Below are 17,356 nucleotides of genomic sequence, written 5' to 3'. Positions count from 1 at the left end.
TTAAATTTAAAATCTTACATTATTTGATTCTAAATCTCCAAAGATTATCTAAAGTTTGAGTTTAAAAAAAATATTTAAAAATAAATTATATAAAATATAAGAACATCATAAATAATAAATTTCATTAAAATTTTATAACAATTATAAGTATGAATAAATGAATTATAATAAGAAATATTATATTTATGATATTTCGTTGAATTATAACAGTAAACGAAAATAAAAAATAATAATACTAATGATATAATTGATAAATGATATAATATATATAAAAAAATCTTAATAAACAATAAAATCATCTTTGTTTTTTATTAATTGAAAATGTGATTTGATATAAATATAGTTAATTAATTTTTTATATATTTTTGTATGTATGTTATTAAAGATTATTTTTAATTAATAATGATACTATAAACAAATTATATAAAAGACAATATTAGAAATGAATATAATTTTGTGCAAAAATTTAAATTTATCTTTTAATTTTTCTTTCAAAAATACTATAATTTTAACTTATTTTAATATTCTATATAAAATCATATTGTGTGAAATAATAATATAGAAAAAAGAATATTTATTATATATACTTATTTGAAAAATTGATATACTGAACTAGTATGTGTAAATTTGCAACCATTTTTGATTATATTTTTAAAAAATCTAAAATATTTACATTCGAATGAAACTAATTATATTTATTTAACGTGAAAACGATAAAGTATTCTTTTGAAACAAATAATATTATATAACAATATTATTTTTTAAAGTTTATAAAATCATCAAATCAAAAAAGTTGAATTTAGTAATTTAGCAATTTACAAATAAAATCAAATAAAATCTATTAAGAGTGTACTTATAAAATAATAATAATTAATTAAATTTCATAAAATCAAGAGAAACAAATCATAAAAGTGTCATCAAGAGATTCATTTTAATTATAGATATAATGAAATTAAATATTCATATAAATAATTCTGTTTAAATATTAAAATTAAGTTCTGATGTAAAAATGATATGTCAATACTATCCAAAAATTAAAATTATATTATTAAAATTAATAATTTCGAGAAAAGTAACGTTATCGTTCAAATTTTATAAATAATAAATCTGAACGTTACTTAAGATATAAAATTTTAAAATGAAACAATATATATGTGTACACAATATCCAATTTATTAGATATATAATTTTTATAAAAAATTCTTTAATATATAAATACAATAAGATAATTCATATAATCGGCCAATACATGAATGAATTAAAGTACAAAGTAAAACTTAAAAAGATGTTCATGTTAAAATATCTAAATGCTCTATGAAACTTAGAATTTAGAGAATATTGATCATATTATAGATTAAAAAAAATATCCAAGTTCTCTACAGAGCTTAAAAAGTTATTGAGTTGTTAATAATGCAATATAAATAATTATTTTTTTAAATATGAAAAAAATAGATAATAAAGCATTTTGAAATCAATAAAAAGATATAATAAAATTCAAGATTTATAAAATTATTATATAAATTTTGAACAAAATGAATTCTTGATTATATGAAATAGCTTTAAATTATCTACATAAAAAGAAAAGTGACAAAAAAAAATATTTCATATATAAAAAAAAGAATAAATAGAAGAATAGAAAACTTTAGAAAGTCATATTAACTATATATCAAATGTGATAATTTATCTGTATGGATTATGTTGTAAACAAATTAATAAATCTGCAATAAATCTCGTACTTTCTTAATTTAATTATAAATATAAATTTACTGAAATTAGAATTTTTTTTAAAATCAGTATGAATCATTTCGAATCATTTCGAATTTTCTATTCCAATAGAATAAATAAATAATGATGATATGAAGCAGATTTAATATTAATTGACACAAAATTATGTTAATAATTTATTATGATATTTTTACCCAAAAAAATATCTACACATAAAATTTTTAAAAAATTTAAAATATGATATTCAAATTAATTTGTAATTCATAATATCTAAAGGATCTAAAATAAATAATTTCTTATAATATAAGAAATATAATTTGTACAAAATTAATCAAAGAATTTTAATTATCAGATTTCAAAAAGTTATCATTTTTAATATAATAATTATATTTATTCATTCTTTATTATATTAAAAAAAATTCCATTGTATAATAAAATTATTTTAATTATAACTTTTTTATAAAATTATGAATTCTAAAGTTAAAATATACAAACATCTTTTCAATACTTTGTTATCTTTGTCATCTTTCTGAAAAGATTGAAAAAATGTCAAAACAATATGATAAATAAGATAATTTTCTTTAACTACGCATCAAATAATTTTATATACAACTATAAACAAATAAGACTCTTGTTTTATTTATTTGTGCATAATATGAAAATATAATTATATACTGAATGATATAATTCATTCTTGATTTAGCAATTTACAAAATCATACATGGCCAAAATGAAAATAAAATAAAATAATATAGAACGTTGATAAAGTATAATTATATTATTGAATTAATAGAGAATGAATATCATCATTATCTAATTTAAAATTAGTATTTAAGATGTTTATATTTTAAATTAGTATTAATGCTAAATAATTCATTTTGTATTCAAAAATTTTCAAAAAATTTTATCATTGTTCATATATATATTTTTTAAGAATTAAAAAAAAATTATTAAAAATGAATGTATAATTTATTATTAAAATATATAATAATTGAATGCATGTCATTTACATTAATGGAATGAAAAAATGAAATGAAAAATTATAAAATTCTAAAAAGATTTTGATGTTAATTATAATATTATTCTTAATTTGTTTAAAATAATTAATAATTAATTTTCAATTTTATCGAAAAATGGAATAAAATGTGCATCTATATCGCTTATCATTTCTTCAGTATAATATTGTGAATCATTTCGAATATAAACTAAGAAGAATAAAACGATTTATATATGTACGATTTTTGGACAAACAAAGGATCTATGGAATAGTTTAAATATTGATTATTGATTGATTAAAATCTCTACAAATCCATCAGCAAGTAAATTTTGAAATTTTAATAAAATAAAAAAACGGCGTTAGATATCACAAGTATATAAAATTACAATTTGATAATTTAGTAAAACTAATAGTAAACTAATGAAAATTACAAAATAAGAATCAAAACGAATAGACAATCAATATTAGAAATTGATAAATGTAGATTCAAAGTCTAACTTTACAAATTTATATAATAATTTGCAACGAACAAAGAATATTAATATAAACTGTATATTATTTTAGAATATAAAAATAAGAGGATTATACGAATAATGAAATTATTAAAAGATTCATTAATTAAAAATTATTGAATAAATGGTAATCCTCATCATGGGCAAGATCAATGTGAAACATGGAAAACGGAAAAATTTCCAAAATAATTAAAACTACACTTTCAAGTTAAAAATAAATAATTTTTAATTAAAATGATCGATATCTACTATTCAACAAGAAGACTCCAGGAGAATAACTATTTCAAGATTTCACTAGCTATTTATGTTTTTTCTTAATTAATTAATTAATTAATTAAGAAAATTAATTTAAAAAACAACATATTTAGGAGTCTCCAGCCTCATATAAAAAATCAAAATAACATTCTGATTTTTCTTCTGTCTTTTTTAACAATAATATCTTTCTCCAATTATATAGAATATATAAGAATATATAAGTTATAGAAAAAGATTTGAGAACTTATCATTTAAAGTTCGTGCTTCAAATTTTGCAAGATATTTCCAACTCTTGTTGAAGATCGCAAATTATTAAGAAGCTTAACATTACACGGATTCATTAAAAGAACAAGATTGCAAACAATATTGATAAGCAATCTAACAATCTAACATGTACATAAAATGTAATTCTACAGATAACAAATTTAATACTTTGAATTGCAATCTTTCCGATGATCGAAAAGTTTCGAATTAAAATTGAAGAAATATCCAGAAGAAAAAATTCAAAAGAAGAACATAATCGTTAAAATAACAGCAATTTTTATACAAAAATCAAAAAAACATATTCAAATATGTTTGACTCTTGTAATAATTAAATGCAATGAAAAAATACCATGCAAGAAAGCATAGAAGATGAAGTGGATTGTCTTAAAAAGACAACAAGAAGATTGAATAAATTTTAATGCATGAATTAATTGCATATGAGATCAATTAAAAAAGACTGTTGTATACTGTTAATGTATTACAACAAGAAAATATTGCTAATATTAATGCTAATTAATAATTGATATTAGTATGTTTTATAATAAGAAGAATATATGATGTTTTGATCAAATAAAATAATTTTTAATAAATTTTATTCGCTAATAACTGACATTGATTTGCTGAAAATTGAAAATTATTTTTTTCTTTTTTGATGATCTAAAATCTAAAATTAATTTTTTTGAAAGCAATGGAGAATATTATGTTCAACCTTCAATTGATATCAAGAACATTATGAACATTATGAACATTATGATTATCAAGAACAATATTTAAGCACTAACATACATTAACAAAATACAATAAATTTTATCTGAAGTTTTTTTTTTTTAAAAAAATCTACTTAAAAATTAAAAAATGATAAATAGTGTTATATGCAGGAACATTTTAATAACTTATTTGCAATTGTACAAAGAAAAATGCTACGAAATTGGAAATTCTATGACAACGTTCTCAAATAATATATCAAAATTAATGAATATGTGATCATTGTTAAATAAAATAAAAGATTGTTCTTGTTAGACTTGAATTCAATTGAACACATTTATGAAGAGAAAACATCAGTTGAGAAATGTAGGAATTCGAAGAAAAAAAATTAATCAAGAATTGAAAGAAGAAAAATTGCCAAAAATTTTTATATAAATACATCACATAAGTGATTAAATAAATTCATCTTTCATTGATCTTTCATATCATAATTATTGTAAAAAGAAAAAAAATGATAATCGTAAGATATCAAATATTATATAGTAACATAATATCTAGAAAATTGTTAATTATTAGTGTTATTTTTATTATAAAACAAATTGATCAAAAACATTTTACACATGCCATGTTTGTAATTCAATTTAATATTCATTTATTTTTTATATTGTTTCACAATATGATTTTGTCAAATATTAAGAAAAAAATTTTTTTAATAAAAGACGTAAAAAAACTATCTGATCTAAAACTTTACATATCATTGTTAATAATGTTATTCTTAATTATTTGTTTTTATTTAATTTGCACAAAATTTATTATAAATGTAATAATTCAAACATAAAGTTGTCTTTTTTTTTTGTTTATTGTTTATCATATCAACGCGATTTTTTTTTTTTTTTTGATAAAATTTGAAAAATAAGTAAATGAACTTATCAAATCACCTTAATTTTTTATAGGCCACATTCTTCTAAAATTAATAAAAATATTACTATTATATAGTTTGATCCAATCAAATTTAGCATTTAAATATTTCCATTATCATTAAAAAATATAAAAAAATTTTATTAGCAAAAATTGTCAAACATAAATAAAGCAATAAAAAATTTTTTCGAATAATTTTGAAAAGTTTAAGGATATTTTTATTTTTCTAAATTATATATTTTTTTTATATTTTATATTTTTATTATATTAATTGATGTAGCTTGATATGATCTCTTTAAAAAATATTAACATATAATGGACATAATGCCAAAAAATTATTAATTTAAAAAATATTTCAATTTTAATTTTACTTTAATTTTTATATTAATTTTAAATCTATAATTTTATATTATTTGTTTTTTATGTTTTTTATTTATTAGCTCACAAGATATTTAGATAGTTATTATAAAACTATCAAAATCATTAAAAGACAATCATATTTTTAGTATTTATTTTTTTTAAATATTTAATTATATTTTTTTTTAAATTTTTTTAAATTAAATTATTTTTTTAAATATCGATTACTAATATTAATAACATTAATTCATTTCATATTCTGGTATTGTTGATGATACTTCATACAACTTATGCTATAATATTTTTCATAGGAAAAAACTAAGAAATGTCAGATAAATGAATTACATATATTGTATATTAATAGATTATTACATGATTAGATCATTAAGTTATTCAGGAAAGTAAATGTCAGTTTTTTAGAAATATACATTAAGAAAATAGACATTCGAATAATTATTTATGGCTTTTTATTTGATTCGCTTCAGTGACTCATGGGAAAGAGAAAAATATATTTTTTGAATAAAATAAAAAAAAATGTTTGCGTTCTTCTATATAATATGTATCTTGAGTTGTTAAATTCAAAGAATTATTTAGAATAATTTCACAAAATTTAATCGATCAGAATATTGAAAGATATAAAAAATGTTAAATATGTTATAAATATAAAAAATGTAAAAACTAATTCTCTATAATTTATTCTATTTTACAATTGTTTATTATATATAAGGAATATTTCATAATTTAATAATTATATTTAATATTTAATTATATAGAAAAAATCCGTTTGGCTGCGTGTTCTGAAAACAATTTTGTCAAATCTGTATTCGATATTAATCTTATTATTTTCTGTGCTGACCATGCTATTGACTATAGTATTCCAGTCTATTTTATTCTATCATAAACAACATCAGAAAATATAATTAATATAATTCATTTTAAATTACTTAAATGTTTAAATACCAATATCTTTTTATTATCTTCGTGATCTTCATTAATTTTTCTCATCATCAATTTTCTTTTCTATTCATAGATATCGTTAATTCTAAATCAGCAGAAGATTTTTTTTTAACTTATGTTTGATATAAAAGAATCAGAGATTTCCACTCTGTTAAATATGGAATGTTAATACTATTTTTATAGACATTTTTTTATATTTATTTCTACGGATCATTTTGAAATTGAAAAATACGAAATTCGTATTTTTTCAAAAAACTGACTATTTTTTCAAAAACTTTATTTAATTTAGAATTTAATTATATATTATTATTATTTATAAATTTAGTTATGTAATATTATATTGTATATATGTAATATAATAATAACGCATTCTTTTACACACTAATTTTTGACTTATTTAATCAATCGATTTTAATAGAAAAGTGCTGTACACTTTCTATATCGAAAAAAAGAGAATAAACTAAGTTCAAAAATTTCGATTTATAACTTGTAATTTCATTTTTTTGATATTCTGGTAAACTAAAAACTTTCTAGCAAAAATTTTTAATGATTAGTAAAAAGAATTTTGCTTTCTAATGCATAATTCTTTGGAGAGAATATGACCTAAAAAAATAATTAAAAGAAGGAAAATACGCCATCAAAATTTTTTGAATGTTATTTGTGTATTATCTGCATGTGATATTAAGAATTATTTTCGATGATCAAAATTTTATTATTAAGAAATATAAATTTTTGAGTTTAATGATGCTAAGCAATCGTAAATGAACAAGCACATATTATAAAATATAAAATAAATATATGTTAACATACATACATATTTAATTTTTTTTATATATTTTCCGTAAATGATTTTCTTACTTTTAATATATTATTATATTTTTAATATCTCTAAAAATTAATGATTTTATTTCAGAACATATGATAGTTCTATCAATTTATTTCAAATATGAATAATTTCAATAATTTAAAGATTGCTAAATTTAAAATTAATAAAATTAATAAAGTTTTGGATATTATTCATTGGGTAGTTAAAAATGATATTAAAAGAGAAATCACTAACTTTTTATAAAAACAAGAAGAAATTTATTGTTATTTAAATTTATTATTAAAAATTCATTATTATATTATATATAAATTACTATAAAACTGAAAATTACTATTTTTAAATCAATAAATTTTCATATTTAAAATTAATATTTTTTGAATTTTTTTTATCAAAAGTTAAAATCTTTTCTAATAATATTTGAATTTTAATTTCTAATAATATAATAATGAATTCTCAATTTTGAAATTAATATTTATAGATTTTACTTATTGAGAACTAATAGAAGAAAAATCAGTTCTGGAGAAAAATAGATTTTGAAATAATTCTCATTAAAATTAAAATTTTTGGAATTCGTTGATGGGAGAAAAATCATTAATTTGAATAAATTAATAACATATGAATAAATTTTGAACCAATTAATTTAAATTTAAAATTACATTTTTTTTATTCTACTTATCAAAAAAATTTTATATACGAATATATATAATTTATAAATCATGGATTCCAATATAGAATTAATATTTTTGAATTCCATTCATCATAAACTATTAGAAAAAAGAACATTAAATTTATACATAAAGTATTTTAAATCAGTGAAGAATTCTTAAATTTAAAATAAAAATTTTTTAATTTTAATAATTTTATGAATATATATTTATGAATATATATTTATTTTTTATGAATATATATATATATATCCATATCCATATTCATTTTCATTTCCATTCAATTTAGTTAGCTATAATGTATAATTTGATGAAAAATTTTTTATATTTAATTTTGCTAAAATTGCTAAAATTGGAGATTATAAATAGAGAATTAAATAAAGCATAGTTTAATAAATATATAATTATTCTCTTCGTTCATTTCCTGATTCTTCAATTAATATCTTTCATTTATTTATATTATTATTTTTTTCATTTCCATTGAATAAATAATAGAAATTATTTGATAGAAATTATACAATTATTTTTCTTTTCAATTATAAAATTTGTAACAAAATATAATTTTTTTTTTTTTGAAATATTATTTCTTTTTTCTTTAATTCAAGTAATTTTCTATTTTTTTTTTTTTTTTTTTTGATACCCCAAACTTTAATTTTATTTAATAGTAAAATATTTCCAATATTGTTATAATATTATATAATATATATAATTATCCATATACTATATATATATTATAAATGCTATAAGCTAGTATATGAAAATATAAATTATAAATATAATTTTTAATAATTTTAATCCTTATTATAATAAGTCACGATAAGTAATTAAAATAAGTATGCATATATATTCATAATATATATTCATAACATTTTCAAATAACAATATTCATATATTTTACAATTTTTGAAGTATTAATAAATTCTAAAAAATAATTTTTCTCTCTGGTTTTTTTCAAGTGGTTTTTTATTTTAAATATATTTCTTCATAAATATACAAATTTTTATATTATATATTAAAATAATTTATAATTGATTTAATTTTAAATTATCTACTGAAACTTTTGTTAATATCTTTTTTATTTAAGAAATATTATTATTTATCATTTCCATATTTGTCGAAATCGATCTTTGTGTTTTAGAAAAAAAGAGTTTCAATTATTATATCTATTATCTAATAATCATTTAGTCGATACAAACTTTTCTCATACAAATTAGAGAATTAAATTTAAAAATTTTTCATTTTTGACAAAGTTTTATATATTTCCTTATTGAATTCAAAGTCTTGGTATAACTTTATCATCATTGATTTTTTTGATGTTATGGGAATGTCATTATAAATTGCTAATTTAATTGTGTTTCAAAGAAAAAATTGAAACATAATATTCACAAACAGATCGTAGAATATTTATACCACATTCACTCCAATTGTACAAATTTTTGATTCACTACTTGATGAACTATCGATACATTATAAATTGTACATTTGTTATGTTAAAACTGTATTTTATTTTGAGATGTGGAAATTTCTTTTAATAATCCAGGTAACTTATTTAAAAAATTTGTATATTTTTCATCAATTAAGATTAGCATTAATAAAAAATAATCCACTGATATTATCAAAAATATCACGTCATATATTTATATTCCATAAATACATATATATAGTTTATTTAACCATTTAACCATTTTAAATTTTTAGTGCATCATTAATATATATTATATTTATTCAATTGATATAAAAATAGATTCATCATAAAAGAAAATATTGTAAAAAAAATTTTCATTTCATAATTGCTATACTGCTCAGAAAACAATAAACAGTTGACAAAAACATAATTTAACAAAGCCGTTAAAAGATATAACTAAATAATTGCTTCGAATATTTATCGAGTACTATGATTGCTCAGTCAAGAATATAAGAAAAATAATTATATAATTAAAAATTATCTGCTTTGGTTAGAAACACACTATTCAAAATCATATTCCTTATAATATATTTCAACTTCAATTTTAGAAAAGAGAGAATAAATTATCAAATTCATCAATTTTATAATTTTCTTATTTCATAATAATTTATTTTTGTCTTATTTTTATCTTTTGTTTTTAATAGTATTCCATTTTTAATATCAAATTATATGGAAAAATTATATTAAAATTTTTTTAAATACGTTAACTGAACAATTATATATAAATGTTTTAATAATTTCAAATATAGTAGAATATAATAGATTTCATGAAAATGCTTTTGTCTGATCTTTTATTGCAACTATTCTGTTAGAGATTGTATTATGCAATTAAAATACTGTTATTATTTGTCTTTGTAAAAAAAAAAAAATAATTGAATAGCCAAACCATATTAATTAAAACTAAATCTTTTATTATATATATATTCGAAACTACAAAACATAATAGAGAAATATAGAATGATTAATAATGAAAAATTGATAGTGATGATATGCATCAGTATTTCATTTGTTCATTGCCAGACGAGCACAATATGCTATCATTCTTTTCACGACAAAAAAATATAGTAACATTACTTCCGTTATAACAATATTCCGCTATATCATTCACTATTGCTGCTAAATTAAACTATCTAGATAAATTTTTCGCCATTATTTCACGATTTGAGTTTGCTAGTTTCTTCATTTGTACTTCCTTACTAATTTTGTTTCATTTGAATGCAAATATAAATATAGAACAGTAAATAAAAAATAAATTCCTAACATCCTTCACAATCCAAGAATATAGTGAGAGAAAGGGGAAAAAAATCATATACGATTTTCGAGTTCATTAGTTGCCCAAGTATGAATAATATGTCAGATAACATGATGCAACATGATTTAGTTTTGATCCTGAAATCTGACATATTTTTGTTCAATATAGCTTATTTTTTATTAAATGTACCAAAAAAATTAAATTAATTTAATCAACTCTAATTAATTAGTAAGATTTGTATATGAAATTTATATATATATATTAAAAGTTTTTTAAAGATTGTTTGGTTTATAGATTGTTTGATGTGTTTTTAAAAACAGTAAATAAATAGTTATATCATATTATATACATTGCCAATAATATACATGTATTAGCAAAATTTAATTTAACACAATATCTAAAGTTTTTTAATGAATATGTTAGAAACTAATAATTCAAAAACTAAAATTTTATATTCAAGATTTTGTTTTCTCTTTAAAATTTTCTGCTCGTTTGGCCAGAAGGTGTATCATATTAAATAGGTGTATCACATCTATTAAATATTCATACATCTTTAATCTCAACAATACTCTTAATTATCACTTTTTGTACTATGTTACTACAATAAATCATAATGAAAATCGTTTAAATTTATATCATTTATATCATTTATATCATTATATTTTTATAAAATGCTAATTATAATAAAACTTATTTTTAGTATTATTATATTATCTCTTAAAGATCATAATTTATTTTAAAAATGCTATATAATATTATTATATAAGAATATTAATACATTATTTTAATTTTACAAAATATTTAATTTTAATCCATATTTTTATCATTAAATTATTAAGTAGATTTCAAATATGTAAATTATATGTAAATATATATGTAAATTTAATGATTTTGACATGAATATAAAAATTTAATGATCTTAAACTAAAAATTTCAATACAGTTTAAAGGAAATTAAGAAATTATTTTTATTATATACCAAAATTATATACCAAAAATTTTTATTATTTTACACGAATTATAACCACAGTTAAAAATTAATAATATCGGATAATATTAATATAATAATATTTTTTACTTTATGTTTTCTGATATAATAGAGATTTCGTTATAAATTTTATTTTTTTTTTTTATTTTTAAGTATCTATATTATTTTTTTATATCTTTTTTGCGTTCTGTAAGAAAAAATCAAATGAGAAAAGATCTGAAGATTGGATTGGCTTTCTTGCATCATAATTTTGATCAACAATCAGAAAATATTTCATTTAGAATATTTCGTATGTTAATCATATGAATCATTATGTTAAAATGTTATTTTAAATATAATGTATGTTAAAATTAATAATTTGGAAAATTTTAGAAAATTTTCTACTTAAAATATAAAATTGACTTCATTTTATTTTGAAAGTATAAAACAGTAAATATAACAATATTTATTACTTGCCATATAAATTAGAATCATTATTAATAAATATATCATGCATGACATTCGGTTTTTAATAAATTTTTTTAATGCAATGTTTTGCAAAATTTCGAATATAGTACCAACGTTCAAGTTTTTAAATAAAAATAATAAAATTTTAATAAAAATATAATAAAATCTTTATACTTGATTAAAACATATATATAACTCAAACTATAAATTTAAGTTATTAATTCAATTAATTAATTAATTCAACTATTAAAATTGAAACATTATTTTATTGCCTTGAATTTTATTATTGTTTGTTAACGATTGATTTAAATTTATCAATTGAGTTGATACATATATTGCAATATGTTTAAATATATAATAATTTTTAGAAATATGAATTTGATATTTTTTAAATAATGAGAAAGAAAAAAAAGAAAAAAAAAAGATATGGGATATATATATATCATTCATTTATCTAATATATAATGTATAATATATATATATATATATATATGGCATAGAAAAAAGCTAATTATAAATAAAATGAATTCAAAAACTAATAAAAATTTAATATTTAATATTAAATATTATTGCTACAATTTGTTCTTTTTATAATATTCTTTTATAATATTTTTATTTACAATTTTCATAATAATTAATCAATTTATAACTATTTACATAAAACTAATTAATTTATTAAGCAATATAATTTTTTTGCAATAAGAAAAGAATAATATTCGTTTTGCTCTGTATTGGGAAAACACATTAAATCAATATTTTGGATATCAATGACAATCGATGTTGTCATTTCATAATCTTCTAATACTCGGTTGTCAATATTTGTAATATTATTCGTCTTTCTAAAAAAAAGGTATTTCATTCGCGGCAACTTCGTTCCCTATTATGGTACTTCTATCTGAAAAAAATATATTTATAAATATATCTTTATTCAAAATAGTGAATATTTCGACATTTATTCACGAACATTTTTCCTTCGTCTCAAGGAAAAACGATATCAAAATGCTGAGTAAAGCGTTAGTATCCAAATATTATGTTCTTTCCTTAGGTTCACAATTTGGGTTCTGTATTGTCGTTCTCCTGAATTTCTATCTTCAGTTCTTCTTTTTTTCAAATCTCAGCAACTAAATTTCTTGTCTAAGACGCATCTCCGACGATCCACCCGAGGGATTCCTTTTATATCAAAGAAATTTTATTATTTTCTATTAAAATGAATCAGTTCACATCTCTTTGTTATGGAATAGCACCCATCGTTTTTTAATCCGCTATTACATCTTGTTGCGGAAATACAATTTTTCCAAAGCCGGATTCAAGAAGATATACCTGAAAAAAAACTCGACTATCAAAACTGTTTTCTTCACAGTCGAGAAAAAATTATAATAAGAAATTTACTTTAATATAATATAATTCTAATGTTCTGTATCCTCTTCTTGAGAAGGGTTCCGATTTCTTCTCATCTTATTTTAATTTTAAATTTCGTCAATCGGTTTACATGAACAATTTTATATTATATTTTATATATTTCCGATTTTAGCGAAAATCAGATGTGATAAATTGTATCATTTATCTTATCTATAATCTTTATTTATTATATATATTAATTATTATTTATTATAAGACTCTCCCAATCCGATTGTAATATGATAATTGTAATTGGAACATTTTCCTTTTATTCGTCATGGTTGATATAACCATATTTTTTTTCTTTTGAATTAAATTCGATAGTGTACACATAGCTGTTATATCACTTTTTTTTATTTTTGACGAAGAAATTTTCTATCTTTTCATTACAACTGAAAAATTTCCAATCTTTTCATTGATTAATCTTTTTCACTCTTTTCTTTATTTCTTCAATATGGCATTTTCAATATTGAGAGGAATTCCTCTTCATTATTGTATGGGCAGATATAATTTTTAACTATACAAAATCATAGTAACGACATTTATGTCGACTCATGTCGTAAGGCACGATAAGCTAAAAAAAATAATGAGATCCATTCATCCTAGTCACGTTGATTTTTTTTAACAAATATCACTAAATATTGAAGTAAAATTCTAATTAAATGTTTTGCTAGTCCATTTGATTGGGAGTGGAATCATTCTCATCTTTCTGATTTCATTAATTTCTGAAAAATTCTTAATTAAATTACGTCCTTGATTAAAGTAAATCTCTAAAAGTACTCCATAACGTATTGTTAGCTCCAACTTCCTAGAATTATGATATATAATACATTTACGTTATCACTAAAGATTGCAAATTCGGTAGAGTTCTAAGTTCAAAAGATTCTTGTAGATTAGAGAATTCTAAAAGTTCAAAAGATTCAAGGTTTGAGAGTTCTAAAGATTCTGAGAACTCGGTTTTCTGAATGTTTTGAAAGTTCTGAGAATTTGGTTCTCCTAAAACACTGTCACTGGTATTTTTAAAGCCCCCTTAATGTTCATGTCGCGAACTTGCAGATCTTCAGTGAGGTATAAGCAATCAATATTATGGGCCAATCTGATTGAGTGACATTCCTAATCTAAGGAAAATTCTTAGAATGAGTCAGAAGAGTTACGCCATTAATAAAATCCGTTGTTTTCCCAGGAAACAGGAATACATTCTGCACGTATTTGAAATAATTTTTCTCAGATAAAATGATACTGATTGAGACTTGCATAGTTGGAAATATCGTCTCAGGCCCCAGGATCACTCTAGCCATACCAAAATATTTGTTTCTAAATATAAAGCGAAGGATCGTTCAAATTTTTCTCCTATTGTCCAAATTGTCCTAGCAGTATCATCCTGTATCTTCTGTTCAATGTTTGAACACATATTGTTTAAGAGAAACATGAATTGAATTAAAATATATGATAAAATTTTTTCTATTTTCCAAAAATTAAATTGCGATCCATAATTTTTATGAAATTTTTTTTCTATGATATGTATTTTATAGTGCGAAAAAATAAATGATATTGAATTTTGAATTCATTTTTGCATTTTTATTTACTATTTTTACAATCCAGAATTATAGAACCATGTTCTTATTTTTTACATTTATTTTTTATATACTCTATATAAATTAAATACAGCATCTTTTTAGAATATAAATCGAAAATGTGAAAACTATTTTTTGAATAATATCAATAATATACATATATTTTCTGTAATAATAATTTCGTCAATTTTCAATTTAATTATAAAATTATAAATAATGATATATAACAATTTATAAAATTATAAATAATCATTTTTCTTTATCATTAATAAGAATTGTGATATCTGTGTTGAATCTTCGTTTATTAAATTGCAATTAGACACATACTTTTTATAATGAGTTTTATTTTATTGAAATATAAATTATATAAACAAAAACAAGAACAATAAATTATTAAATTTATATAATAGATATTATAAATATTTATAAAATATATATTATTTATATATTTATAAAATATTTATATTTATAATAGATATTATAATATAATATTTAAATTATAATTATAATTATAATTATAATTTATAATTAATTATAAATATTATAATAATATATTATAAATTTATATAATAAATTATTAAATTGTAATATTATATAGAGCAAATAAATTAGAAAAGGCAAGCAAATCAATAATTATATAATTTTTAATGTAATTATTTAATGTAATTACTTTTTGTATCTGATTTCTATCTTTCTTGTGATGAGGATTTATAATATTATGATAGAGTTTAATTTAATTTAAAATAATTCGCTATTTGATAAAAATATATGTTTAATACTATAACTTGTTCTAAAAGTATTAAATTCAAACTTTATAATTTATTCTGCAAAGATGAATAAAAATAATGCTTGGTCTGATATTTTTTATTGAAAATATATTTATATATTTATATATAATTATTTATATTTATTTATATTTCTTATATATCAGTTATATTTATCTTATTCTGAAAAATACAATTATCTTATATATGATTAATGAATTATTTTTGTTATATTTCTTATTCTCATTAGTCATTCTCATGTAAAAGATGCATAATAGTCTGCACAGATTCAATTCTATATATAATTTTGAATATTTTTTTTATATATTTTTTTTTTATTCGAATGTTTTCCTTTCTTTAAATACTTTGCATATCTTTTTTCAATCACAATTCTTCTTTTCATTGACATTTTACAAATTCTTTAATGAATATTTTTTTTATTACGCCTGGATATGTATATCCTAATTTCTTATGCCATATATAAGATATAGATTTTTAATATAATCTATTATCGCTATTATTTCTTTTCTGTTAATTATTATGGATTGTTTATTTTTAAAGTTAATTTCAAAACAAAATTATTTTCTTATTCTTCTTATTTTTTTTTTTTTTATAGATTTTCATATAATTTCAATCATCTATTAATTTTTCTTTAATTAATAATAATGGATTTGTTAATAGATTTATTTAATTTTTCTTTTTAAATTAGATTTAATATTATGTTCTTTGCAAGATATTTAAATATTATGTCCTTTTCCTGAAGTTCATTAATTATATATTTTTATATTCCATCGCAATCTTCTTTTCTTGAATTTTCTGTTACTTTTACAATTATTTGTTTCAAATTGCTATTATTCTGCAAATTTTTCCTGAATAGAATTTCAAAAGAAGCGAGATTTCCTTCGAAAAAGCTCATGATTTTTTTTTTTTGTCGAGATAGAGAAAATGTTAGCCTATGTCAATAAAGATTTTGGGATTCATTATGTTTACAAATGTTACAAGAAATATTCAATAAAAATTTCTTTTCATTCCTTTATTACTATCCATTCTCGAAATCATTAATATTACTTCAGAAAGAGAAGTAAAGTATTCTCTTTAAAATATTATTACTGAATAATATTATTACTATGATAATTATTCATTACTCATTATTGTATTGCTCGAATCACTTCTTTTCTTGTTCAATCTCTCTTTTTTTGATTTCACAGTTCATCATGAGAACGCAAGCGAAAAGGCCATTTATTTGTCTTCTGATTGAATTCAATCAAATTATCCATTATATCATGCT

The 17,356-nt window shown here is 18.8% G+C and overlaps 1 long non-coding RNA gene across 1 annotated transcript; it reads right to left on the bottom strand.

Annotated features, from left to right (window-relative positions):
- Window positions 1-13,066: 13,066 nt before the first annotated feature.
- Window positions 13,067-15,233, bottom strand: LOC113219224. The gene is made up of 3 exons (XR_003306038.1): window positions 13,722-15,233; window positions 13,297-13,652; window positions 13,067-13,227 (listed from the first exon to the last, which is right to left on the bottom strand). It is a non-coding gene; the product is annotated as an uncharacterized LOC113219224 (long non-coding RNA).
- Window positions 15,234-17,356: the final 2,123 nt, after the last annotated feature.

The sequence above is a fragment of the Apis mellifera genome, linkage group LG14 (genome assembly GCF_003254395.2).
Source record: "Apis mellifera strain DH4 linkage group LG14, Amel_HAv3.1, whole genome shotgun sequence".
NCBI classification, from domain to species: domain Eukaryota; kingdom Metazoa; phylum Arthropoda; class Insecta; order Hymenoptera; family Apidae; genus Apis; species Apis mellifera.
Note: the sequence above shows the minus strand (reverse complement) of the source record. Positions and strands in the feature narration are given on the sequence as shown.